Source organism: Stenella coeruleoalba, assembly GCF_951394435.1.
Source record: "Stenella coeruleoalba genome assembly, chromosome: X".
NCBI lineage: Eukaryota > Metazoa > Chordata > Mammalia > Artiodactyla > Delphinidae > Stenella > Stenella coeruleoalba.
The window spans coordinates 21,863,363-21,890,794 of NC_137152.1; the positions used below are offsets into that span (position 1 = coordinate 21,863,363).

General features: G+C 36.2%; 1 protein-coding gene across 4 annotated transcripts in view; it reads left to right on the forward strand.

The window, feature by feature from the left end:
- Window positions 1-27,432, forward strand: part of IL1RAPL1 (interleukin 1 receptor accessory protein like 1) — a 1,345,156-nt gene that overhangs the window by 217,108 nt on the left and 1,100,616 nt on the right. The gene's annotated exons all lie outside the window — the stretch shown is intronic.

The window sequence follows — 27,432 nt, forward strand, 5'->3', positions numbered from 1 at the left end:
CATGGGGAAGCATCCTAATATGTTAGTAGGAAATATAGAGGTAAAGTAGAATGGTAATATGAAAACAGCTGCTAAATAGAATAATCTTGAGACTTAAGGAAAATTTTACATGTTATCATACCTCTTGGTTCTCAGTTGACTGTTGATACTTGGAGTTAGAAAACTGTATGAGACAATTGAATAAATACTGTTATCTGTGTGAAGTTATATTAGGTCTAACAAGTCACTGATAATGCAAAGTCTTACCACACTCACATTTTACAGGGGGTAACAGAATTTTTGAAGCTATAGCTTTGGGTACAGTGGAGGAAGGAATGTACTGTGTTTAGTTGCTAGCACTAGAATGTGTTATCTGTTCTAGAGAGACAGTGGGAAAAAGAAGATACCATGTGCAAGAGGCTACAGAGTGTTGTGGTATCAAGAATCGCGTGAACAAAAGTATCTTTGGAATTCAGAATGGAGAAGGAATGAAAGGACTGAGATGGGCTGCAGCAACCATTCTCAGTCCCTTAGGTTAAGAGGGTTCAAACTCATATTTGATTTTATAATGAAAAGGGCCACATGCAAGGGAGATAGGGAGCAGTGTGCTCACCTGAGCCCCACCTTGGGAGAAAGTCTGGGGAGGGACTAGGAAGTACTTCGTGCATTCTCAGGGGGATGACGGTACAGGGATGAGAGTAAAAGGAGTTTGACTGAGACCATTGGCTCTAGAACTTTTTGGTTGTTGTATACCTGTTGTATCTGCCATTGATGTGGTTGTAGGCAATGTGAAAAGAATAGTGTTTCTTTGTTTACACCTTATTTCGTCTGTTCCTCTTGGTGGATATTTTTGAATGAGAGAAAGCCCTAGGGCAGGATTATGATGTAGTAGCTTTCGCATAGCATATCCATGGAAGTTAGAGTAGGTAGAAGGGGGAAGTAAATTGTGGTGAAAGCTGCGATATTTTCTACAACAGCGATATTTTCTAGAATAGCAGTTTACATTAAAAGCACTTAACATGGATCTTTGAGGTATTGGCCACATAGAAGGGAAGCACTCATCTGTGTAAGTATTATAACAAAATGAAACTTTCCAAAATGGAAATACTGATTGAGTCTTAAAAACTTCATTTTTCTAGTTGTCATACTTTATTATATAATTTTTAAAAATTTTTGTGTATGTTAAGTCTATGTTTTATTTATCAAAATGCAAATGTGATTTTTTCCCCCATCATCAAATAGTTGGTGACAGGTCCATTCTATATACTAACTTGGGGAAAATTTTTATTAAATTGGAACTTAACTTTGTATATTTGAGAAACATGGGAGCAAAGCTAGAAATGTGGGACAGTTGGAAAATTCATACCTCCTTCTGCTCCAGAGACCCGAGAAAACTCAGTGACCTATCTCAAGTTCAATTTTTATTTCAATGATCTGATTACTTTAGGAGGGTGGTAATAAAATCCTGCCCTAAGTTTGGCAAAAGTTCTCAGACCTTGTTCTCTTCTATTTATGAATATAGTTGTCGCATAGCTATTTAATACATCTGAAACTGTATGTGTTTTATATATAATTATGTAAAAATGACAAGGCAGGTACTGAGATTTAGTGGCATGTTTGATTTGTTTACTTTTCTGTATAATGTGAATTAAGATAGCTTCCCCCACTATCTTTGTTAAGGTCTCACTGGATGGAAGTTTGTTTGATTTTTGAATATTAAGTGTGCAATTTAGATAATATTACTTTACCCATATACTTTCATAGCTTGCACTCATTTCAACTGATGCCTGTTACCATGGCACCTTTGTTGAAAGAAGCAGATATGTAGCTTACTGAAGAGCGTCATTACTGATCTCCATAGATCAAGTAGAAGAGGAGTGCACTCGGCATCTTCTCCTTAAAAGATTAATAGCTCAATCTTCACACGCAGCCCAACCTATAAAACCAGAGGCACCAAGGCCAGGGAATAAAAATCAATTTTTGATGTTTGATCTTGCATAGTAACCAAGAGGGATACTTATCCTTGTTCTTTCTTCTTATTTAATTCTCTTTTTTATTTTTTCAATTTTGTAAACCTTTTTGAAAGTTCAGTAAACATGATTCAAAACCCAATGTTTTTAATGTGTCTTTGCTAGTATATTATTTTTAATTCACTGTGAGCATTAGAAAACCAGAACTTGCTATTTTAATAACCAAGAATATATTAAGTATGATTATATTGCCCACAGTGACACTGAGTCTTTTAAGGCACGTTAATTGTGTATGGTGTTTACTTTAGGTAAACACATATGGTCATTCCATAAAAATTTAGAAGTAGGTATTTGCTTCTCATTAATAGAACTAATTTGAAAGCAATAGGAGCTCTTCATACACAAGCTGGAGATCTATTATTTTTATCACACTGGCTTACACCCCCATTGCTAGTAATTTAAGGAACAAATTAAATATAAAAAGGCAATTATATTATCATAATATTCTTGATTGAAATATTAAAAATTCAACTTTATAATGTTTTAAATAGCACTTCATGTATGTATATGACTATAACAGTCAAGGATTTAGTCTGGTCTCTCAGGTAATGTTCTGAAGTTTTGCATACGTTTAGAATCAAGGCCTTTAATATCTATGGGAGCCGATATTCAGCCTTTTTTACACAATAGATTTTTCTCCTGGAACAATTTTTTTACCTTGTTTTTAGTTTCTATAAGCAGCATTTGAAGAAAGAGGTAAAAACTATCAATATTACCCATTCTCCTCAAGTGCGTGAAGCATTGTAGCCATCAGAGTTGCTGTCATTTGTAGAATTCTGTACGGAAACCACATGTCAAACAGATTCTTGCTTGGAGGGTCTTTGTATCTCAATCAGTTTAGAAAGGTTAACTTAGTGTTCTTGTTGGTTGGTTTGTCTGTTTCTCTCTCTCTCTCCCTTCCTTCTTTCCTCCCTCCCTCCCTCCCTCCATTTTCTTTATTAGTGTATTTGTCTGCAAATGAAATAATCTGTTTTGGATATTTCCATTGTGCCTTTGTAGAACTTGTTTTTAACTATAAAAATATTACCATTACTTTGCTTGAAGGGTTAAAGTCTATGAAATTCTATTTCTTTACAAGGTCATTCCAAGAGGATAGTATAGCCTCTGTTAATAATGACTGTTCTTAAATATTTATTTTTCTTTTGTGTAACTAAGAGAGTTTGGAATAGGATTCAGGGGCAGGGAAATAATCTATACATACAAAGTATTAGTATAGCACTTTTGGGTGACTGAAGTGTGAGTTGTGATTTGGCCTAAGAGTTTGGGACACTGGAGAGAAATGAAGCTAGAGGGACCTGGATGTAGAGCTTAGGGAAGAGGAAGAGATCTTGACCTTTTGTCTGTTTCTCCCTGCTCTCACATCCATCCCTAGAATATAAGATGACAAGTGCAAGAACCATGATTTATGTATGCTTATAACCTCTACAGTGCCAAATATGATGTGTGTTTCAGAGTCAGGGTTCAAGGAACTGTCTTAATGAAGTAATGATTATATGAATGAATGAATGAGTGGCTTTAATGTTGAGCCTGGGTTATATCAGTATTAGAAAAATAAAGGTAAAATAAAGACATCTAAGAAAAAAAGGTTTTTTATTAAATAGAAAATACTATAATGTATAATATGAGACCACTGAAGCAAAAAGTGTCTAAGATATGCTAAGGGTTTATATGAAGACAGTGAACCTTTGCAAATCATGAGTGTTTTCATGAGATTGAAATGCAGTTCAAAATCTGTTAGAAGGGCAGGAAAGTGAGTCTTTAAATATTATTATATTGAAATTTTACTAGACTTACTGCTGCTTTAAAGAAGTATAGTCATCATGCAGACATTTTCGTTTTAATGGTATTGTTCAACATAGACCACCATGAGAAAGGGTGTAGTTCATGATTACTGATAAATGAAACGTAAGCAAGTGACTTCAGAACAGAAGAAAAAGTATTCACAATTATTAGCACATATGGAGAAGAGGAAGTGACTATAATATATAAACCAAAGATTACATCTTATTCTAGAACGTATTTAAGAATCATTAAAGCTACCGAAAGCAGCCAGCTATTAGAGAGTAAAAGGGTTACCACAGGGAGGTGATCTTCTCTTCATTCTAGAAATTGACAATGGACACTTGTTTCTGTACAATGATTTAGATGCAATTCTTCCTGACAGCAAGAGGAAAACAAGTCTCTTGAGGGTTTCCCAGACTCATAACTGTAAGCCCAGATAATTTGTAAAAGATATGGGTAGTTAAATAACCAAAGACACAGTTTAGGTTCTAATCTTTGTGTGTGTTATTTTTGGATCATCATTTCTTGAAGTAAAAGAAATTATGCTACTGTATAAAGAGAGGGAGTTTTAACTGAATAGGAGTGAGAAAGTCTAGTGGGGTGTTTCCACCTCATGCCAATGTGATTTATGTGTATCAGCTCTCTTGGGTGTTCCTGGATGTCAATGAGCTTAATTCCACATGATTAAGAGACAACCTAGTCCCCCAGCATCTGCGTTTTATTATGTTACCAAGTGTTTATTCCCAGTTTGTCAAACATGTCAAAAAGTATGAAACATTTCTCCTATTTTTCCTTTGGGATAACTTCTGAGGCTTTTTTCCTTTACTTTTTGAAGTTAAAAAAAAATGCACTTTACGTTTTCTTGGGAAAAAAAATCCGTCTCTTCTATTTATCTTGCTTTTTAAAATAAATTTTGCAATTAGATCTAGAATAATTTTAATGTTTATTTGAAATTTTTTAATTAGAATAAGCCTTAACAAACAAATGGACCTTACACTTGACAAATACAATAAAATTATCCAGTATCTTTGTTTAATAATCATGTGATATACTTAAGAATTTCACCATAAACTTACTTGTTCAGTTTTAGTTGTCAATACACTTTAACATAGAGTTGACATAGCCTAACATCAATTGTGGAGACTGATGCCTGGTTCATGATGAATTTACATGTAGAAGATAAAAGTCAATATGTATGAATCTTGCAAGTTGAGTAGGATTTCAGTGGGGAGGGGAATATCCCAAGTTAATGAATATATCAGTAGGACCGTGTATCATGGGGATAATAAAAGGCATATTCTTCTGCATATTTAAAGGGAGGAGTATAGGAGAGGCAGCAGCAGTGAGGAGTCAGTCAGTGGTAGGCATTTTAAATCATGTTACAAAATTGATGTTCATTCTAGAGACAGCACGGAGGTGACCACTGCTGGACCAGAGGTTGAACCCCTGATCCATGGGCCATCTACTGTAGGCTTGAGGGTGATCCATGAGGTGGCTTGGAAATTAGGGACACTGTTGTGTTGGTATCCAATTGCTCCTTTAACAAATTACCAAAAATTTAGTGGCTTAAAGCAACACAAATTTATCATCTTATAGTTCTGGAGATCAGATGTCTGAAATAGATTGGTAGGGCTGAGTTCTTTGTGCAGGCTCTAGGGGAAAATCTATTTCAGTGTCATTTCCACCTTCTAATGACTACCTGCATTCCTTGACTCATGGTCCCCTATCACTCCAACCTCTGCTTCAGTCATCACATCTCTTTCTCTGGCTCTGACTTTCCCGCCTCCCTCTTTCCCTTAGAAGGGCCCTTGTGATTACATTGGACATGCCTAGGTAATCCAGGAAAAACTTGCCATCTCAAGATGCTTAGTTTAATCAAATCTGCAAAGTCCCATTTGCCATGTGATATAACATAGTTATATGTTCCAGGGATTATGTGGACATCTTTGGGTGCATTATTCTCTCTACCACAATTGATAATTTTGTCAGTCAATCAAACAAACTTACTGAATTTAGACTGGAGGTTAGAGAAAGAATGGTCTATCAGGAATTAGATGGGAATGGGGGAGATAAGAAAGGGAAGTTGAAAATTTTTGCTGAAGGGACAATGTGATCTGTGGTCTATGATAAAGAGAAGGAATTGGGGAGAAAAGGAGGAAAAGGGAAAAGAAAACAGGACAAAGAAAGTGGGAGGCTGGGAAGGAGAAAGAGAAGAAACAGAATCTAGTGAAGCTTTGGATCTTGATAACTTTTAAGACTCATCTGCACCCCACAAATACACCTTCAGAAATAGCCCTTTTTCCTTGTGGAATCCTGAAGGAGTCTGCTTTCCTCTTGACCAGAAGTGTTTGACACAAAAATGATTTCCTGACTCTAACAGCAGTGAGAACAGGGAAGACAGAAGACAAAGTAGCTTTAAAGTTAGAATCCATTGAGTTTGATGACTAGAAGTGGAACGTTTGAAAAGAAGAGATGGAGAAAATAATTCTGCAGTAGGAGGATTGCAGTGCCATCAATCATATTAAAGGTCTTCAAAGAACAGAAACTTGGAAGAACCACTTAAAGAAAGGGACTGTCGGTAGGTCTTTGTGACTAAGATGAAGCCCAGAAAGTAGATGGGGCATAGAGTATAAAGGGTTTTGTATGTACTGCAAGGGATTTGGGGTTTTATCTTCTAGAACAAGAAGTTTTGGCTGAGCTATTTAATTACTTGCAGATCCCTTTAGTAGAAAATTGGGTCTTTGAGGTTAGGCCTCTGATTTGCAGATCTGCTTATCGTGGTGTTTCCTATACACCGTAAAGATGAAACTCTTTGATATATATGTGATAGTGCTATACAAATGTTTGTACCAGTCCATCAGTAAAGCTGCTTTTACAGAGGAGGAAACACAATCAAGCTGTAAAGGGTCACACATGAGAGTGACATGGTCAGATCTGTTTTGGGACAGATAATAGTCCCTGTAGGAAAGACTGTAATGGGATTCCAGAGTGACGGTCAGGGACTCAATAAAAATGATGTTCTACTATACTAAGGGCCTGAAAAACAAACAGTCACAGGGGCTGAAAACATGTTTTTGAAGAAGAATAAATGGGGTCTAGTGAATATTTGGAGTTGGGTTGTGAAATAATTTGAGGAGAAGTTATATTGATGGTGTTGTCAATTACAGAGAGAGGAGCAAGGAGAGTTTTTTCAGGGATAGGAGATGGAGTGAGTTCAGTTTGGAACATATGAGCTGTGGCAATCATTGGAAATAATAAGCTGATGGACTGATTGATCTGGAGATGTATTGGTTTCTTATGGCTGCTGTAACAAATCACCACAAACTGGGGGACTTAAAACAACAGAAATCTATTCTCACAGTTCTGGAGGCCAGAAGTCCGAAATCAAGGTCTCAGCAAGGCCAAATTCCCTCTGAAGGCTCTATAGGAGAATCCTTCCACATCTCTTCCACCTTCTGATGGTTCCTTGGTTTGTATCTGCATCATTCCAGTCTCTGCTTCCATCTTTACGTGGCCTTCTCCTCTATGTCTCTAGTCTCCCTCTTCCTTTCTCTCATATGGACACTTGTCATTAGATTTACGGTCCACCTGGATAATCCAGGATGATCTCGTCTTGTGATCTGAAAGAAGATGTCAGATTAAAAAATATACGTATAAATATTACACAAAATCAGTATATTATTGATATAAGGGCTGTTTATTTTGTAAAGTTTGTTTAACTCTTAGAAATTATTACTTTTGTTATTTTTTTCTATTTAGGTACAACAAGTATAAAGCTCTTGGTCATGATAATAAGACCAAGATCTTCATTGTACTATAGAAAGGATAAAATTTTCTCCAATCAAAAATTCTTTGACCTAGATTTGAAATATGTTTGCATAGACTAGTCTCCTGAAGGTAGGATAATACTGATTCAGTTTTCATTCCCTTATTTCATACGAACAGGTGGGAAAGGTGGCTTACAAGTGTATTAAAATTTTCCATGGTTAATCATGCTGACTATTGCAGAACATTTCTACATAAAACTAATACTGACATGCCAACTTTTGTCTAGAGCAATGATCACTAAAAACACATACTTTGAGTTATTTTTACAGAAGTGATTTAGGTTGTTCTGGTGAATACCGTTAAACCAGCAGAGTTGGAACTTCAGAAACTTGGATTTCAATCCAACCCCTAGTAAGCCTTGCTGATTGGGGACAAGTCTTTGAACCTCTCGGGACCTCAGTTTCCTTTTTCATAAAGTAAAAGTTTTGAACTGCAACATCATCAGTGGAAATAGAAGTTTATCCTTTTGTTCATTTCACAAGCATTTATTGAACACCATGAATGCATACTCAGTACATAAAATGGTACCTATTTTCTGTAACAGTGTTTACATTTTTGCACATTGATCAAACAAATTTAGATGGGCAGAGTCTGTAGCCAGAAATAGGTGGCTACATTTAACTTCATGCTACACAGTTTTCCTAAAGCCACAGAGCAGAGGGTGTAATCAGTTTAAAACGGAGGTTCGATTAAGGAAAAAATTATGATTTTTGTCTTGTTAAAAAGCACATGCTATATAGTTACAAAGCTCAAGTAAAAATAAGGTACTTTTCCTTGCAGGTGGTGATATGTCTAAGTGAAATTAGGTTTGGCAGTTCAAAATACTAAGCCATGTTTTAGCCTATTTTTGCTTATTTATGGCAAATTTCCTTTTGTAGAGTTGTAGTCTCTTAAGACATCTAGAGTGCTGCATTGCATGGAAAATGTTGCTTTAAAGCAATGACAATAAATAACTTCGGTAAACTTTAAAATCTCTGAGGTTATACATAAAGATTTCTTTTAAAAGCGTGTGTAAGGCTCTTGCGGGTATCCTAAACACTGTTAACTGATAATTTATATTTTACAAACTAGTAAAATATTTTCCTATTAGTATTGCTACCTTGATTTCAGTGAAGTTCTATCATTGGTATTTTACTTTGATTCCTAAAAGTATGTTCCAGTTACTTTGTATTTCACATATGATATGAATATGTTGTGAATGATAAAGAAAAATTATTTTTATCAATGATAAGAAAAGATTTAATATTCTGACAAATTAATATTTTTTCTTCAGTATGTTTTCATATTAGAAGAAAAGACAACTTCAACTTGAAAAGACGATTGGTTCTTCCAGTTTTTCCTGTAAATGTGTCCTATAAAGTAATTGGACTCTCTAGTGCCATCTGGTGGCTTTTCAGAGTTGATGAAAATTCAGTAATAATCACAGAAAGAACAGAGAAAACAAAGATGAGAAGAAAACTTCTAATGAATTATTGTTCAGAAATTATTTTAATTGACCCTAATATTTTCCAAACATTTTTCTCCAATTTAATGCCTTACGTTTAAAAAAAGTATATAGATTTCTGTTTTTTTTAGATATTTTTAATAGAAAATTTCACTGAGATGTAAGGAGACAAAAAATTATATTTTTAACAATATCATCATCATATCACTCTGTAGCTCTGTATTATCAGAGTTCAAATTATTCAGACAAGTACATTCATACTATAAAGTATTTTAAAAATTATTTTTAAAAAATATGTTGCTGCCATTAAGGTCTCTTTATTGTAATGATTCAGGTATCAAAGGGAAGAAAAGTCAGTGAAGATTTATCATTTGTTCACTAAATAAGAGCTGCTGGTAGGATAAGAACAGGATAAGAAGAACATGGAAGGATGAATGTATGATAAACCACTTAGATTCTCCTGCTGGTCTAGAGGTCTGGGCCTGGAAGAGGAGGTTGAGGGGTCCGAGATAACCAAGCTAATATAAAGCATTAGTCATAAGGCAAAGTTAACTTGAAAAAGCAGTGGCTCTTACCTGCATATCCCAAGAGAATGGGGTCCAATTTGAAAGGAAATTCTTGGTTGGCAATGTTTTATATTTAAAAAAATTTTCCAAAGGGCTTTAGCTATTATAAATATATTTTCAAATTAAAGGCATATATTACATACACACACACACGCAGACACACATATAGACAAATACTAACACACTAAAAAACTTTGAAGAGAATTTCTGCTTCCATTTATGAGTATTTTTATATATAATGCATCCAGCTATATTTGCCTGTTAGTTTCTTTTAGGGTTTTATGCATTTCTGACCTAATGTTGAAGCCCCTTCATCTTCCCAAAGGACAAAGTAATAGGTTCTACATACAGTTGTTAACAAAGCTTTATTGAGTTCCTACTCTACTACGTGCTCAAATAACATTGACTGACATCTGCTGTTTAACCTCTGACATCAGAGGTTAAAATGCTTAGATAACTGTAGAATTGGACTTTCGGATTCCTTTGTTCCTTTTAGAACAAAATTATAGGAAGCTTTAGTAAAAGAATGTGAAATGCTTTATCTTTGTTAGGTTTGATCACTTCATTCTTCATTTCCCACATCCATGAATTATATTCTGAAAATTGTTGATACAGTTCCCACATAGCTTTGGTGATTATGGTTTTGGAAGCATATGGAGTGCTTATTTTTGTAGCTGCATGCTTTTTCACATTATAAAACCCATGTAGCTCTCATAACTTTGGAACTGGTGGTGCTATAGGCATTGTCCTTTCATATTCGCTAGTCAGTTATAGTTACTCTTTTATACTTAGCAAATATTTTTCAAACAAAGCATACTATAAACAAGCAATTTGAATTATTCAGAGGATTAAAAAGATGAACAATCTATCTCTGTTGTTAAAGATCTTGCAAAAAAATAAGTGATATGAAACATACAAGTGTAGTGTACTAGTTCACTATTGATGCTGTAAAAACTACCACAAACTTAGTGGCTTGAAACAACACAAGTTTATTATCTTACAGTCCTAGAGGGCAGAAGTCCTGAAATCAAGTCCTAAAATCAATCAGGGTGTCAGCAAGGCTATATTCCTTCAGGAGGCTCCAGGGGAGAACCTCCTTCCTTGTCTTCTCTAGCTTCTAGAAGCTATCTGCATTCCTTGGCTTGTGGCTCCTTCCTGAACTCAAATCCAGTGGCATAGCATCTTCCAAACTCTCTGACCTCCACTTCCATTGTCATATCTCTGATTCTGACCCTTCTCTTTGTCTCTTACAAGGACCTTTGCGATTACATTTAGGGTCTATATGGTTAATCGAGAATAATCTCTTCACCTCAAGATCTTTAATCACATCTGCAAAGTCCCTTTTGCCATGTAAGGTAACATATTCACAGGTTCCAGGAATTAAGACGTGGAAACCTTTGGGGACCATTATTTTGTCTATCACAGAAGTACATTAGAGTAGCTTTTACACGGAAGAGTTTAATATGGTTGGAATACACGTACATTTGGGCACAGTATGGGTGAAAGAAGGAGGGAGTATGTCAGGAGAAAAGGTGGAAAAAGATCCATTTCACAAAGGACTTTGTATGACATGACAAGAAATGTGAATATTATCTTGTAGGAAATCAGGAACCACTGAAGAAATTTAAGTAGGTGTGTAACTGGATTAGCCTGACCAGATAGATTGGAAAGAGCTCTGAGACCAGAGAGTGGGAAATGGGGCCAGTAGTCCAGGTGAGAAAGTCGTGAATTGAGGTGGTAGCATTAGGAATAGGAAGGAAGAGATGGGTTTGATTGCTAGTACAATATAGAATTAATAAAAACCAGTGGCTGATTGTACAGTGGAGAGAAAGAGGTGGAAGGTGATTCCAGTTGCTTTTATTAAATTTAAAATTCCGTTGAGAATTAATAGCTAATTTTGTATTTCTAGTCTGTATTCTTAGTGGACAAATAAATATATAGGTTTTCAGTATGGTGTACGTTTCATGGTTTGGGTTCAGACTGGCCCACCCTACATATGACATCAAAACCTCATTTTGGAACTAAACCCCTCTCTTGTAGTAGATCTCTCACATAGAGCAGCAGTCCCCAACCTTTTTGGCACCAGGGACCGGTTTTGTGGAAGATAATTTTTCCACGGATCGGGGGTGGGGGGATGGTTTCAGGATGATTCAAGCGCATTACATTTATTGTGCACTTTATTTCTATTATTATTACACTGTAATATATAGTGAAATAATTATACAACTCACCATAATGCAGAATCAGTGGGACCCCTGAGCTTGTTTTCACTTGCCACTCACTGATAGGGTTTTGATAAGAGTCTGTAAGCAAATTGATTTATTATGGTCTCTGTGCAGTCAAACCTCTCTGCTAATGATATCAGTGTTGGGGACCCCTGCTATAGAGCATCTTCCTAAAGTACCTAATTCCTCCTCAGAGTTCTTTTGACTTTCTTCTATCATGTGTGTGTCTAGTGGAGGATTGTATCAATGAGTCTTCCTTTGCTAATTTCATTGAACTACCTCAAATGAACACAAAGGGGCATTTTTAAAGGTGTTGGGCTTTTAAAATATATTGTAACATATGACATGCATACCTACATGCATATACACATATGCCCACATACACACATGTATATGTACAAATATACACAGTTACCTATTCATTCACAAAACACACATTTATCAAAGAACCGCCATGTGACACGTGCTGAGGATTCAAAAATGATTAGGATATGTGATTGCTGCGCTTTTAACCTCTGTTTTGTTTACTCAACTAAATAGTATAAGCTCATTGAGTGCAAAAATATCTTATACATGTTTATGTATATGTCTTTTAGAATCACTGTGCTTAAAAGGAGTCATTGCATAATTAGTGCAATCAATACATATTTGTATTTGATTGCTGGATTTAAGTACATCGACGGAATCTCCGGTGGCAGTTTATGTGCATGTCATAACTCTTCTCCAATATGGGAAGCTCCTTGAAGAATGATCTCTATATAGTTTAACTTCATAACCTTTACAAGCCCTTACCCAGGGCCTTGCACATAGTGTTCTGTGACTGATTGATTGTTACATGAGCATATGAATGACTTTAACTTACATGAAATCAATAGTTTTATCGGCGTTAACGTTTCTCTGGAAAGGGAGAATTAAATTTTTTCTTTAGCTGTTAGGATGACCTGACTATTCATGGTTATCGTATGTGCTTGCCTACTGGAATTGTAATAGCTGAAGCCAGAAGCCCTGAGGGTGCCCTGGGAAATGGATCTTGAGGTGTGGCATTTCTTTTGCTCGAAAGAGCAGCTTTTCAGTTACTTCCTTGTAATGGAAATTGTGCAGCTTTTTACTCCTTCTTATCCTTGGAGTTTTGGCCACATGTGTGCATATGTAGGTCATTCCATGAAGAAGGACTAGATGCAAGAAAGGAATCCTGCGTGGAAAGGTGCCTGCCAGGAGCGGAGTATGAGCCAACGCAGCTGTTCAGTGTTTCCATGTGTCCCAAGACAGATCACAGCAAACCCTAGGAATGCTGGGCAATAGAAGTGGCCTACGACATTGAGGGTGTTTTATTTTAATTCAGAACATGAATTAGTTCAATTTGGCAACTCGCACGTTCATTCTGCCACTCTAACTGACATGCCGCTCTACAGTGAACAGTGGTGACTTACTGTTCGTTTCAAAGGCATGTTTTTGCTTCTTTGGGAGACGTGTTTGGTTTGTTTTGTTCAATTTTTAATGATACATGATTTTATTTTAAATTTCTTTGGAAACTGCTTTGTATCCTAGGGTTTCCAGCTTTCTCTGAATTGAGAGGAGGTTATTACCTTCTAAGTTTTCAATTAGGAAAACAAAACAAGTTTGGAAGCTCCGTTGGGATCTTGTAAAACCTCTCAAAGCATGTTTTGAATGAGACAATTTTTGTGCAACTAGCTCTAATTGTCTGAGATAAGACAGTCTACAGAAGCTAATTGGAGAGGGTCTCATTCTGTAGTATGCATGGGGTTGATAAAACAATAATTTTACTTCTTTGGCTTTTTTGTTTGCTGGTTTTTAAAATTATTTTGAGGGTTAGTTGTTTGTTTAGTCCATCCTTCCTTTCAGTACTTAGTATGTTTAAGGGGAACTTTTTCAAGTTTAACTTACTTATTCTCTAATGATAAGGTTCAAGCTTTGGGTTCACATATAAACCCTTCTCAAATTCTGCATATTGTTCCTAAATCCACATCCATTCTGTTGCTTTAATATGGAATTAGTAAACTATTAATGACCTTGTATCCCCTTGTGCTTTACCTGCATGTGATACTGGATTCTTTTTCAGTTTAATGTTTGTGTTCTGAATAAAGCTGGCAGGTACAGAATAGTATTTATCACATTTTCTTTCCTGTGATCACCACCTGAGTGATTACATTGTTGACATATTTTGAATTAGACAAGAACATATGCTTGACTAAATTGATGCCTCACATAGAAAGTTGCATATAAAGAATTTTATTTGTGTAGTTATTTTAATTTTTGATTACATTCTTTGGTTTTAGTTTTATGTTGTTCATGCTTCTTCAAATCTGTTCCTTCATGACTTAAAAAATAGATTTCTCTGAAACTTGGAAACTTATGCAGACCTCGTATCATCCTAACCTGAAGAAGTCAGGCTTGGTATAATTGAGGAAGAATATTTAAACTTTATAGGTACATTCCATTAGTTCTCTTATCATCCTGAATTTGATTTACAGTTTATAATATTTATTGTTTAATAAATAGTTTAGTTTAATAAATGGGAAAAATAGAATCATATTGACACTTCCTTAGACATAATTGGAAGGTTTTCTGGAAAGCTCTCTCAGATTATCTTTTCTACAAATCTTCTGGTGATGCTTGACAGCTCCAGAGGAAAACTCTCCATTAGGTGGAAGGGAGGAGAAGAGTCCCAAGGAGAAGGCTGCTGAGAGCACAGTTTCTGAGGCAGAGTAATGAGTAACTCATGATGATAGAGACTCGTGTCTTCTAACCACTCCTTTCTGTGCCTAGTGCCATACTTTCCATTACACAATTTGGTCATAAAATCAAACCAATTTTCCTCACAGTAGAATGAGGTAGGATCATGAAGAAGAGGATAGAAATTGTCAGTGGACAACATGGCTTAAATCAAACATGTTTCTGTTGTGAAGAAACCTTGAGAAAAAGTTCAAGACTAGGAAAAAGGATGTTACAACCAGATGTTCTGATTTAAGGAAAATATCTAGATGCTGTTTGAGATTATTTTAAATGAGACGCTTAGTTCATGTTGCCATGTGGTTATGCCACCCTATCTGTAAATTAGTGCTCAATGACAAATTGTTAAAACTTACATTCAAACTCATGGTTATATTTAATTTAGATACCTACATCTCTGGAAATTACAAACATAAAAAACAGAAGTGAACTTGCATTAATACATACAGCATTAATGAGAATCTTTTTCCTTTGTATATGAATGTAAATGCATGTTCTACTATTTCATACAGATATTTTAAGTATTATTTATGTGATTATATAGTTACACATTTATATAATATACTGGAATTGCAATGGATATTAAGTAAGCTATGTGCTTTTATTAAGAAAAAGTAAAATATTTTCTGAAAGTTTGGTATTCATTGGAAGCAAATAAATATGAGGTGTTTTAAATTTCTATCCCACTTTGTAACCAAAAAAGAGGTTATAGTAAACTTTTGCAGTTACTGTTTGTGGAAGGAGGAGGATGTTTATTTCTCCACTATTGTTGCTTTTTCTGAGCATTAGGGAATCAATGGGTAGAATGATTTTAGTTGGTGTTGTTTTGCTCTCGAATAGTCTGCTAAGTCATTAAAGAGATAACAATTCTAAAGAAGTATTTTTTTTTGAAGAAAATATTTTGAGGAGTGCAAAAGAAGAGTCAGTCTGTTTTCTATTTTCTATCAGGTTGTACAAACTCTTCTTAAAGTCTTCTAGCTATTTGCTTTTATAGTGATCGTTTGGGTTGTGTGTTTAACAGAATATACCAGGGGGTTATTAAAAAATATACGACATAGTTTTCTTCTTCAAAAAGTAGAATATCTAGTAAGTTTTTTCATTTCATACCCATTCAACATACAACGTTTTAAGTTGTCTGGTATGTGCTGGCTGCTATTGTAGGCACTGGGGATAAAATGATAGGTGCTTTTCTCATGGAGAGTACAGCCTAGGGGGCTTGAATAAACAAGATAATTTTGTAATACTTCATGTTGTGAATAAAATAAAAACATGGTAGTGTGATAGTGGTTGACGAAGCTAGCTACTTCAGATAGAGTGGTCAGAAGAAGTCTCTTTGAGGAGATATAATTTGAGTTGAGACTTGCTAACAAATAAAGAGCTTGTTACATAAGAATCTGGGAAAAGCTCATCCTGAGCAGAAGGAATAGTGAATGACAGAGACATGCAGCAGGAGCAAACATGACACGTATAAGAAATAGAATGAAGGTCATTGTGGTGACAGGTTGTGACCAAGATTCATACAGTGAGGCAAACAGTGGAGTTTTCAAAGGCTGTAGAGCAGTAATTAGGGGGGTGAAGTGGAAGGAAATGTTGGAGAATTAGCTGTGACATGGTAGGTCATGATTTGGAATTTGCATTTTATTCTCAGTGTAATGTGAAGCCACTGGAGTCTAGTAAATGGAAGAATGATAAGGTCTGATTCACATTTTTTAAAGATTACTTTCATTGTGGTGTAAGAGGCTATTGAAGTCTTTCTAGCAAGAGAGCACAGTTGCTAGGTCTAGGTTGGTAAATGGAAGATAGAGAGATAAAGATTGGTTTGGGTGACAGTTTGGAAATAGAACCATGGATGGCTTCTAAGTTTTGGGGAAAACTGAGTTCATTGTGGGGCTTTACTGAGATGCGGCCAATTAGGGGTAGAGAGATTACAGTTTTAGACATGGTAAATTTGAGATGCCCATTGAAAATTCAAGTGGATTTTTCAAGGAGTCTGCGGTCAGATCAGTGGAAAGGTGAAGACTGGATATCTAAGTGGAAGGGGTCACTGGCATGTGAATGGTATTTAAAACCATTTGCCTGGATGAGATCACTCAAGCTGAGTATAAGTAGATATAAAAAATGAAGGTTAAAAAAAAGAGAGGTTGTGGGATGGGCCTGGGGTGCTTCAACATTTTAGGAGCTGGCAAAGGGAACTGAGATGCAAAAAAGTTAGGGGAAAAGTTGAGTGATTGCATGGAAGCCCAGAGTGATTAAAGAAGATGAAACTAAATGTATTTAATACAGCTGAGAAGTGAAGTAAGATGACGATAGAGGTGAATATATGTCCATTGGATTGGGACATATATACAACTATTAGTAACAAGAAACAGTGAATGAACGTGAGAGAGAAGTAGAGAATGGTGGCAAGGCAGAGGCTGAGGAAGCCAGCCCTGAGGTCTTATTTGCAATATTGGTGCAACTCTTCAGCAAATTTTAAGTCCTCTACTGTATGTAACATGCCTGTGGAGGTCAGTATGCTCTATTAGACATCTCAAGGTGAGTATGTAGGCCAAAAGGAAAAGCGAAAAGAACAGAAGCATAGAGCTCAAACTGTTTTAGAAAAAAACTAGTTAATATCAAATTGATTGAAATTTATTGCACAAAACCCTATTCCTTATGCCCACTGTCCTATTAGATCTATTATGTAATGAAGAGCTGTGTTAATTATTTCTGCCACCTGCATCTAATGAGATTAGATGTGAAATTTCTGATAGGTACAGATGGCCATTTGGAAAAAAAACGCTACCTTTTTCCTATCAGCTGGTCAAATCTCATAAGTTAGAAATGTTCAGACTATGAAATTAATCACCAGCCTTCTTCATAAGTACAGATAATAAAAAAGCACAAATGACAATTTCCTCAAGCCCAAAGAAACTTGTTTTATTTAGATTTTGAGCTTAAATAATAGCCAACCATATGTACCATACTGACACGTTGTGATTTAAAACTACGGTAGAGGTGTAAGTTAGTTGAATTATTTCAACTTAAAAGGCTGATAGCTGTCCCTCAATTTAATTCAGTAAGTTTTATGCAAATACATTTTAATCTCAGGGCACCTATAAAATAAGACCAGAATATGGTATGTACTGATGAATAATAAAGCTGGCAATATTATAATGAAGCTCATAGAAAAGGTGTGGCTTATTGTAATTAATAATATGCACCTTTGACAAGTTGTAAAGCATTAATTATCCTGGCAAGGAAATAGAAAATATGTGGTAATGATGGTCAAAATCCTGTTCATTTTGCACAGACTGCTGCCAATATTCTCAATCTGAAGATGGTTAAAATCGGGATGTAGGTGGCTGTGGGAAGATGCAGCCTGGAAATTAGGAGCCCCTGTAGAGCTACGTGTTCAGATAAAGGCTGCATGACAGACTAGAGGAGCAAAGACATGGTGTGGTTACTTGAGTTGAGGAGATGAACGAAAAAATAGGCTGAACTGGATACAATAATTAGAAATAAATAAAGTAAGCCTCAAGGTGAAGAATACACTGATTAAGAGTATATTCATACCCACCTGTGTACCAAATGCAATCAGACATCTCACTGTGAAAGCAGGGGCTGAGATATGCAAGGCTTAAGATGACTACAGCTGAAAGAGGATCAGAAACATACTAAGAATTCTCTTAAGAACAATGTTGAACAAAATGATTTTGAAGCCCAGAATGTCAGAAGTCATCTGCTGTAACTCTGTCATGTGAGGTGAAATAATTCACTTCAAGTTGTTCAGCTGATTGTGTGGCCTGTTAGGTTGGACCATCAGATATAGTGTGGTTCTCTTTATAGGAACTGTTTAGGAGAATTCCTTGTGGTATAAAAAGAGGTCACAGCCCTGGGTTAGAGACCAATCTTTGTGCATTACTCCTTCTGCAGAATGCCAGGGAAAAAAGTAATTGTTGCCTAAGTGGCATATTTGAATTACAGAGATCAGCAATGATATAGCTATTGCACAAAAATTCATAAATAAAGAAAATACTTGTGTGCCTATCTATTTAGTTTTCATTAGTTTTGTCCACACAAAATGAAACAACCTGTTATGTACAGATTGTTTAAGCAAGCACCCAACTGAATTTCAGAAATCAGAAAATGCCTAGATTAACCTTTTTTTTTTTTTTTTTTTGCGGTACGCGCATCTCTCACTGTTGTGACCTCTCCCGTTGCGGAGCAACAGGTTCCGGACGCGCAGGCTCAGCGTCCATGGCTCACGGGCCCAGCCGCTCCGTGGCATGTGGGATCTTCCCGGACCGGGGCACAAACCCGTGTCCCCTGCATCGGCAGGCGGACTCTGAACCACTGCGCCACCAGGGAAGCCCTAACCTTGCTTTTTAATTCAATTATATTGATTTGCCAATGGCATCATTCTCTGATAAATAATTTTAAAGTGTCAACCCTCTGGGTTTTGCGAAAGATATAATTTTGGGCAAACTTAACCACATATTTTTGGATCCTTAACCATTTTCTTCTCTTGAATAGAAAAGATTTGGAATATGTCTTGATTATTTTTTTGTTTGTTGTAATTAAAATGTCAAATTTCAAGTTGTTAAAATACGTATCTCTCTGATACTAGTAGTTTTTTTCTTTTTAAAAAAGCTCTTATCTGTTCTTTAATTGAATACATACCTTGATTTGCTTAGGCAAATATAGAAGTGCCTGCTTTTAGAATTTGCCTATAATCAAATATGGTTAAATATATATAAACCTCAATGTGTGTAATAGATATATATATTCATAACATGGAAAGTGAAAAAAATTAAAGACAAACATATTCCCTAAGGTTAAAAAACAACTCAGCAGTTTGAAAGAAAGGCTTAAGGCTAATACTATACATAGAGTGTCCTAACAGTCTTGAAAGTCTCTGTTGAATGTCATATCCTCAGATACAGTTATCCCAGTCACACAACCAAGTGTTTCCTTTTCCCCCCAACACTTGTCACATTACCCAGGTCAATTTTCTTTACATCACTCTTGGCCCTCTAAATGTATTTTCTTTACTCATTTACTCGTTTAGCTTTTGACTGTCCCCATTAGAATGTAAGCTAGGTTATAGCAGGGGTTTTCCATCCTTGTTCACTCCTATATCCCCAGCACCTAGAACAATGCCAGGCATATGAAAGATCTTCGATAAATATCAGTGACATTAACAATGGCATTTTTCTTCATTGTAAATTTCATTTAAAAAATCCAAGCCCATTTTAATTGATTTTAGATCTTATTTTCTAATACATGCATCTTGTGCTCTTATTTTCCCTCTAAGCACTGCTTTCATTGCATCATCTCACAAAATTTTTTTAACATCTTTATTGGAGTATAATTGCTTTACAATGGTGTGTTAGTTTCTGCTTTATAACAAAGTGAATCAGTTATACATGTACATATATCCCCATATCTCTTCCCTCTTGCATCTCCCTCCCTGAAGAGCCAGGTTACTTCATCCTTAGGAAGACGCCTGGGATCCAGAGGGGGAAGGATTAGTGAGGGTATAAATATTTTGAGGGAAAGATTGGTGGGGCACCAGATAAAATGTACCTTCACTAGTAGGAGGCAGAACCGGCATTTGCAGACTGTACCCCTAGTTCTTGTTCCCCTCCTCATGGTTACACACCTATAGCAGCTAGTCAAGTATTTGATCAGTCCTAGGAGGGCATCCTCCTTTTTAAAGGTCCAGAAACCATTAAATGTCCAGGAACGTTTTAGCATGGAGCCTAGAACATCCAGAGGAGCCCTTCTCCTATTTGTACTGGGAGGTGCTGAGGGAAACCAATATTAACCAATATTGCTTTCCTGAGATGACAGGAGAGTGGTGAAACTCTTTAACAACTGAAAACAAGAGTGAATTTGTATGGGATTAGCTTTAGTTTATTATAGATGCCTTTCCAACAATCAGAACCACCATGCCCCCCACCATGTGACCCTTAGCCTAATACTCATGCCTGCAGATCCTAAGTTTCCTCAAATATAATATATAATGTATAATGTATATAACAGTGCTTACTTTCAATTTTAGGTTATATTTGAAATACATAGAACTAGACCAGATATAAGGAAGGGATTGTATCAGCCAGTCATTTTTTTTTTAACATCTTTATTGGAGTATAATTGCTTTACAATGGTGTGTTAGTTTCTGCTTTATAACAAAGTGAATCAGCTCTACATATACATATATCCCCATATCCCCTCCCTCTTGCATCTCCCTCCCACCCTCCCTATCCCACCCCTCTAGGTGGTCACAAAGCACGGAGCTGATCTCCCTGTGCTATGCGGCTGCTTCCCACTAGCTATTTTACATTTGGTAATGTATATACGTCTAGTCTATGCCACTCTCTCACTTTGTCCCAGCTTACTTCCCCCTTCCCGTATCCTCAAGTCCATTCTCTAGTAGGTCTGCATCTTTATTCCCGTCTTACCCCTAAGTTCTTCATGACCCTTTTTTTTTTTTAAGATTCCATATATATGTGTTAGCATACGGTCATCCCACACATTTTGAAAAGTGATATTTTCATTATCATTTAGTTCAAAATATTTTAAAATTTTTCTTGAGACTTTTTCTTTGATCATGGATTATTCATAAGTGTGGTATTTAATTTCAAAATATTTGGGGGTATTTTCTAGCTATCTTTCTGTTGTTGATTTCTAGTTTAATTCCATATGGTCTGAGATAATACATTGAATGATTTCTATTGTTTTAAATTTTTTAAGGTGTGTTTTGTTACTCAGAATGTGGTCTGGCTTGGTGAATGTTCCATGTGAGCTTGAGACAAATGTGTATTCTGCTGTTGTTGGATGGAGTATTCTGTAATGCCAGTGAGACCAAAATGATGGTGTGATTCAAGTCATATATACCCTTACTGGTTTTTTGCTTCATTGATCTATTATTTACTGACATATGGGGTGTCGATGTCTCCAAATATAATAGTGGATTTGTTTATTTTTTCCTTTAGTTCGATCAGTTTTTGACTCATGTATTTTGATGCTCTGTTGTTAGGTGCAGATGTGTTTAGGATTGTAATGTCTTCTTGAGAGCTTAACCCCTTTATCATTAAACAGTGCACCTGTATATTACTCATAATTTTCTACATTTGGAAGTCTGCATTACCTGAACTTAATACAATACAATTTAAAAAAATAAAAATCCAGTTTTCTTTCCAAGTGCTGAGCAGAGAAGTAGTTTCTTATGCTCTTGCCTTGCGTCTCCCAGTGTGGGGAATGAGCTGGGGCAAGGATGATCAGGACATCAGTATTCTTTATCTCTTGCACTTGGGGTTGAGCTTCTATCCAATAAGGGGAGGTGGGTGAGTGGAAGGATTACCCTGACTTCTCAGTTGGACTAACAAGCAATTTAAACTCTTCATCTTGGAATTGGAAGGAATGAGAAATGCTGGCGGCCTGCCCCTCCCAGTGAGATATGGTAACCCTAGATTGGGAACTGAGCAGGGAGGGAGCATTCTCTTCTTATTCACACCCACCTAGAATGGAGCTTCTCTCTAGCTGAGCCAGCAAGGTGAGTTGTGGGAGGGAGGGAGCAGGTCGTGGTTCAAATGCCATTTACTCTGGCTGTCTTTACTGAGTCATGGTATATTTTCATGAATAATGTTTCTTCATTTGCTGTATTCCTTAGGACTATTTTCAGGTACTTTAAATGTGTTTTTAAAAAATAATTTTTTACCAGTTGTGCTTGTTTCACTGGAGAATGCTCTACAGAGCTCCTCATACTGTCATCACAGAAGTGGAACTTTCTTTTGATTACTGTTAGCATGGTATATCTTTCTTCATCCTTGTACTTGTAACCTTTATGAGTCTTTATGATTAAGGTGGGTTGTTTGTAGACAACATATATGGTATTTGTGTCTTGTTTTTTTTAAATCCACTCTCACAATGTCTATTTTTAAATGTTGTATTTAGCCTATTCATATTTAATGTGATTATTGAAAAGGTTGGGTTAATATCCACTTATTTGTAACCGGTTTCTATTTGTTGCATTTGTTCTTTCTCTTCATTTCTCCTCTTTTTCTGCTTTTTTTGGTTTTAATTGAGCACTTATATGATCCATTTTATCTCCTCAGCATATCAATTATACTTCTTCTAAAAAACTTAGTTGTTGCTCTAGGTTTTGAAATATACATTTTTATCTAACTTAAGTCTGCCATCAGGTAACACTAACACTTCTTCATATGTAGTTTTGGTGCTTTACGTCTCCCAGTTCTCTCCTTCTGTCCCTTGTAACATTGATGTCATTCATTTCACTTATCCTCATGTTATAGTCACTCAGTACCTTGTTACTATTATTAATTTAGACAGTTAACACTTTAGATCAAATTGTAATAAGAAAAATAAAATATTTTATTTTACCTTCATTAGTCCTCCTCTGATGCTCTTCCTTGCTTCATGTAGAACCAAGTTTCTGACCTACGTGATTTTACTTCTGCCTGAAAAACTTCTTTTAGTATTTCTTACAGGGAATGTCTTGCAGGTTTTGTTTGTCAGAGAAAGACTTTATTTCTCATTCAGTTTTGAAGTGTAATTTCACTGGATAATGAATTCTAGAATGGTGTTGTTTTTCTTTCTTTCATCCCCTTAAATATTTTACTACACTCTCTTGTTTGCATGGTTTTGGTGAGAAGTCTCCTGTAATTCCCCTCCATTTTCCTATGAGGAATTCCCCGCTTCTCCCCATCATGGCTTCTTTTGAGATTTCTCTTTGTCTTTGGTTTTCTGCAGTTTGAATATGATACACCTAGTTGTAGCCTTTTTGATATTTTTTTGGTGTTCTCTGAGCTTCCTGGACCTGTGATTTGGTGTCTGTCATTAAGTTAGGATAATTCTTGTCCATTATGACCTCAAATATTTATTCTGCTCCATCCTCTCTTTTCCTTCTGTTAATTCAGTTATATGTTACCCGTGTTGAAATGTCCCATGGTTCTTGGATGTTTTATTTGTTTCGTATTTCTTCTCTTTGCATTTTAGTTTGGGAAGTTTTTATGGCCCTATCTTCAAGTTTAATGATTCTTTTTGGCTTTGTCAAGCCTACTCTTGAGCTTGTTAAAGACACTTTTCATTTCTGTTACAGTGTTTTTGATTTCTAGTACTTCTATTTGATTATTTCTTAGAGTTTACATCTCAGTACTTACATTATCCATTACTCATATGTTCTTGCCTTTGTCTACTCTGTTATTTAGAGACCTTAACATATTAATCATAGTTATTTTAAATTCCTCCTCTGATAATTCCAACATATGTGTCATATCCGAATTCCATACTGATCTTTGCTTTGTGTCTTCAGACTGTTTCTTTCTTGCCTCCTGGATGCCTTGTAAATTTTTGGTGAAAGCTAGATATGCTGTATAAGGTACTAGGAACTAAGATAAATGGCCTTCTAGTATGATGATTTAAGTTAATCTGGGTAGTAGTTGGTGTGTGTGTGGTATTAGCTGTAGCTGTAGATGCCAGTGTCTCCAAATTTGTCTAGTGTCCGTGCTTTTTTTTTTTTCCCTCTCTTGCCATTAGTTTTCCCGAAGTGCTACTCTTCAGGAAGAGTCTATGTCTTGCAACTCTTTCAGTTGTTATCTACTGTTGTTAGACTCGACCCTGGTGGCATGGTGGAGTGGAAAGAGAGAGGGAGAACATTGTATAATCTTATGATTAAACCTCATTCTTTTAGTGGTCCTGTTTGGGATATGTATGATCTTTACAAGTGTTTCTCCAGTGTCATAGCTTCTCCCCCACCCCCAACTCCCTTCCTTGGCTGCAGTGTTTCCAATCCATTTGAAATCCTGTCTCCCGTTGACTGTGTTTTATTTTTTCCCTTTAGTTGAGATATTTCATTTCACAGAAAGTCTTCTTTGAGGTACTGGTCCTCAACTGAAATTGCCAGTTATTATAGAATCTTATATCCTTTGTGGGAAATGGGTAAAGCTGCCACCAAATGCTGTTTCACTCAAACCACAGAAGTGACCCAAAGCCAGTAAAGAGGTTATACAATCCCATCCTTGAAATAATAGATATCCTCCACCAGGCAATGGTTATTGAAACCAGCTGCTTCTCAGATCAGTGGACACAATTGCCAGGCCCTAGTCTAGAGTTGCTTCATGTCTTGTTGCCTTATTTGTGTGCTGGATCATTTACACTGGCACCAGACTTTTGCTTGTGTCCCGCTGTCTACCCCTCAGGCCTCTGAAAGATGACTCATGAACCATTATCTTCAGCCATAATTCTATCTGTGTCCTCCTGGCCAACACCAGTGGTTGGATGCATCCCTCAGCCCATGCAGTCTGCCTCTCAGCATATGTAGGCCACATCTTAAAGCTTGGTCTAACATCCAGGATCCTTTGGCAGGATTTGCTCTTAGGACTTCATTTCCATTCTTTTATCTATGAACCATAGATTTGCTTGCCAACCACCATCCTGCCCTGCCTTATCCCATGTTTATTTAAGACCCAGTTTTAACTACGTTCCTGAAATTAGGGGAATGATAGTTTTCCAGCTGAATTTTCAAATGTGACATCTCTGTGAGTTGAAGTTATATTCTGTGGAGTTAATTTCCAGCAAAGTAGATAGGAATCCAAGATCAGATAGCTATAGTTTCCTCTCCTTGGACCCCGTCTTTTGCTATCTAATCCTCCAATGTTTTCCTGATACTGGAAATGACTTTATCGAGAACCTTGTCAAAGAAATAGTATTGTGGTACATTACATTAGGTTTGTCTCCTGTTCAAGTCACGGGCTACCTGATATTATCTAATGAACTCCAGGGAAGTCTTCCTCACCTTTGATCATGGCCTGTTACAGAGGCTTAACAATGACTGGAGTTCTAATATTACACCTTTATTCTTCAGGCCAAATGGTTACCGCCTCTTTAACATGCAGATACTTGTTGGAAGAGTGATGCTTTATGTTTGGGGAAGTTTTGATAGGAAGGAAAGAAGAGAGATTGTGAATGCTGAATGGAGAAAAAGTATTTTGGGAATAGAGGGGTCACTTGTTGGGCTAGAGGATGATGGAAAATACAGAAGAAAAAACTAGTGAGCTTAAGGACAAATGTTATCTTTTTCAAAATTAGCCTAGAGCTGTAAGTTCAAAAGAAAACCTAAATTTGAAGCTCTGCTCCTCCACTAGTTGTGAGGCTTTGGAAAAGTTATTTAGACTTTACAGTCCACAGTTCTCTTATATGTGAAGTAAGAACAATAATAATACATCTCTCATACCATTGTTGATAATACTAGTAAAGTGTCTAGCACTGTATCTGATGCATATTTGGTGCTCAGTAAATCTCAGCCATTATATTATTCACAATAACAATAATTATAAAACCAAGTCTAAAGTATTTGATGTCTAAACTTAAGATAATGCAGAGGCATTTATTCAATCACACGTATATGGAATTTGATCAGATAGCTCTTCATGAAACTTAAAAACTCTTTTCTGGAATTATGATGATAAAGAGATCACCATTCTTTATATATACTCAGTGATATTTCTAGAACTGTATTATAAATAACGATTGTGTAAGGAAGACAGAAAAAAATCAAGTTTTTCTTATGACCTTATATCCTCCCACTCTGTCACTAGTAAGACCTTAGATACTGGATTTCATACACTGTAAACTCTGACCTCCCAATATCAGTTTATTTGCAGTGGGTCACCCATATATCAGGCAGACCTTTCATAATGATGGATAGGAGGAGAGTGTTTAGAAGCTGAGAGAACAGCAAGTTGCCATAATCTCCTAGAACAACACTAATAGACTATTAGCAGAATCCACATAATGTATAATGTGCTTAGAGACATCTCTAAACCAATTGTACCAGTCACACCAAGAGCAGGATAAATAAAGATATGTAAACGTTTAGTTTACTGTGAAACAGGAGATATGTGGTCTTAAACCAGAATACACAAACTGGAAAAGGTTTGGGGTCCATTTTGCGTACTGTTTTGAATATCCTCGTCAGTGTTGTGACTTTTTTCCCAAGTGCGCATTACTAGTCACTTTATCTTAGGATTCAGGCAGGTAGCTAAATAATTAATCTTCACCAGAGAGGTTTTTGCTAAGCCTCCTCTAGAAGATGACCTTTTCGTAATGTTGAACTGACATATAACTGGATGATGGACATGTCATTTACTGCCAAGCAATTTTCCCTTTCAGTGGGGAGAGTTTTAAGATCATTGGGGTTGTAAATGGTGACAGGATTGTTGGTCTAGATATGATTGAGCAGTTTAGTAATGTACATAATTATCATGACTGCCTGAAAGCTCTAGGCACCTTTTCACTTTTGATCATGATTTCAACTGCTGACACCTAAATTACAAATCAAATGGTAGGAAGATAAATCATGATTCCAGAGGCATAGCTTAGTCATGCCAGCAAGCTTAAAATCGGGTTTTGTGAAGGGAGGTTGACTTTCAAAAATGGGAAAGGTTTGTGAAAGAAAAGTTTTTACCTGTTTAGAACTCACTTGAAGGCCTAATTTTGGATTTATAAAACTTGCAGGATAAGGGGGATTGCTGTTTGAGGAAGGCTTGTTCTTCGACATGGAACCTTAAAAGTCTACATTTTAAAGAAGGATGATTAATATTATTTGGACAGACAATGGTAACAAAGCTAAAGGGGTGTTAAGTTTGTGGCATAACCAAATTATAGGCATAGAAAGACATTGGTTAATACCAAATAAGTTTTCTGTCTTATAAAACTGGCAGTAAGAATTGGCATATTTCTGTAAAATAATTTCACCAAATGAGCAGTCAAGAATTAGAATTTTGTTTATTACAGTAATTGTATTTTACATGGGAGTATAC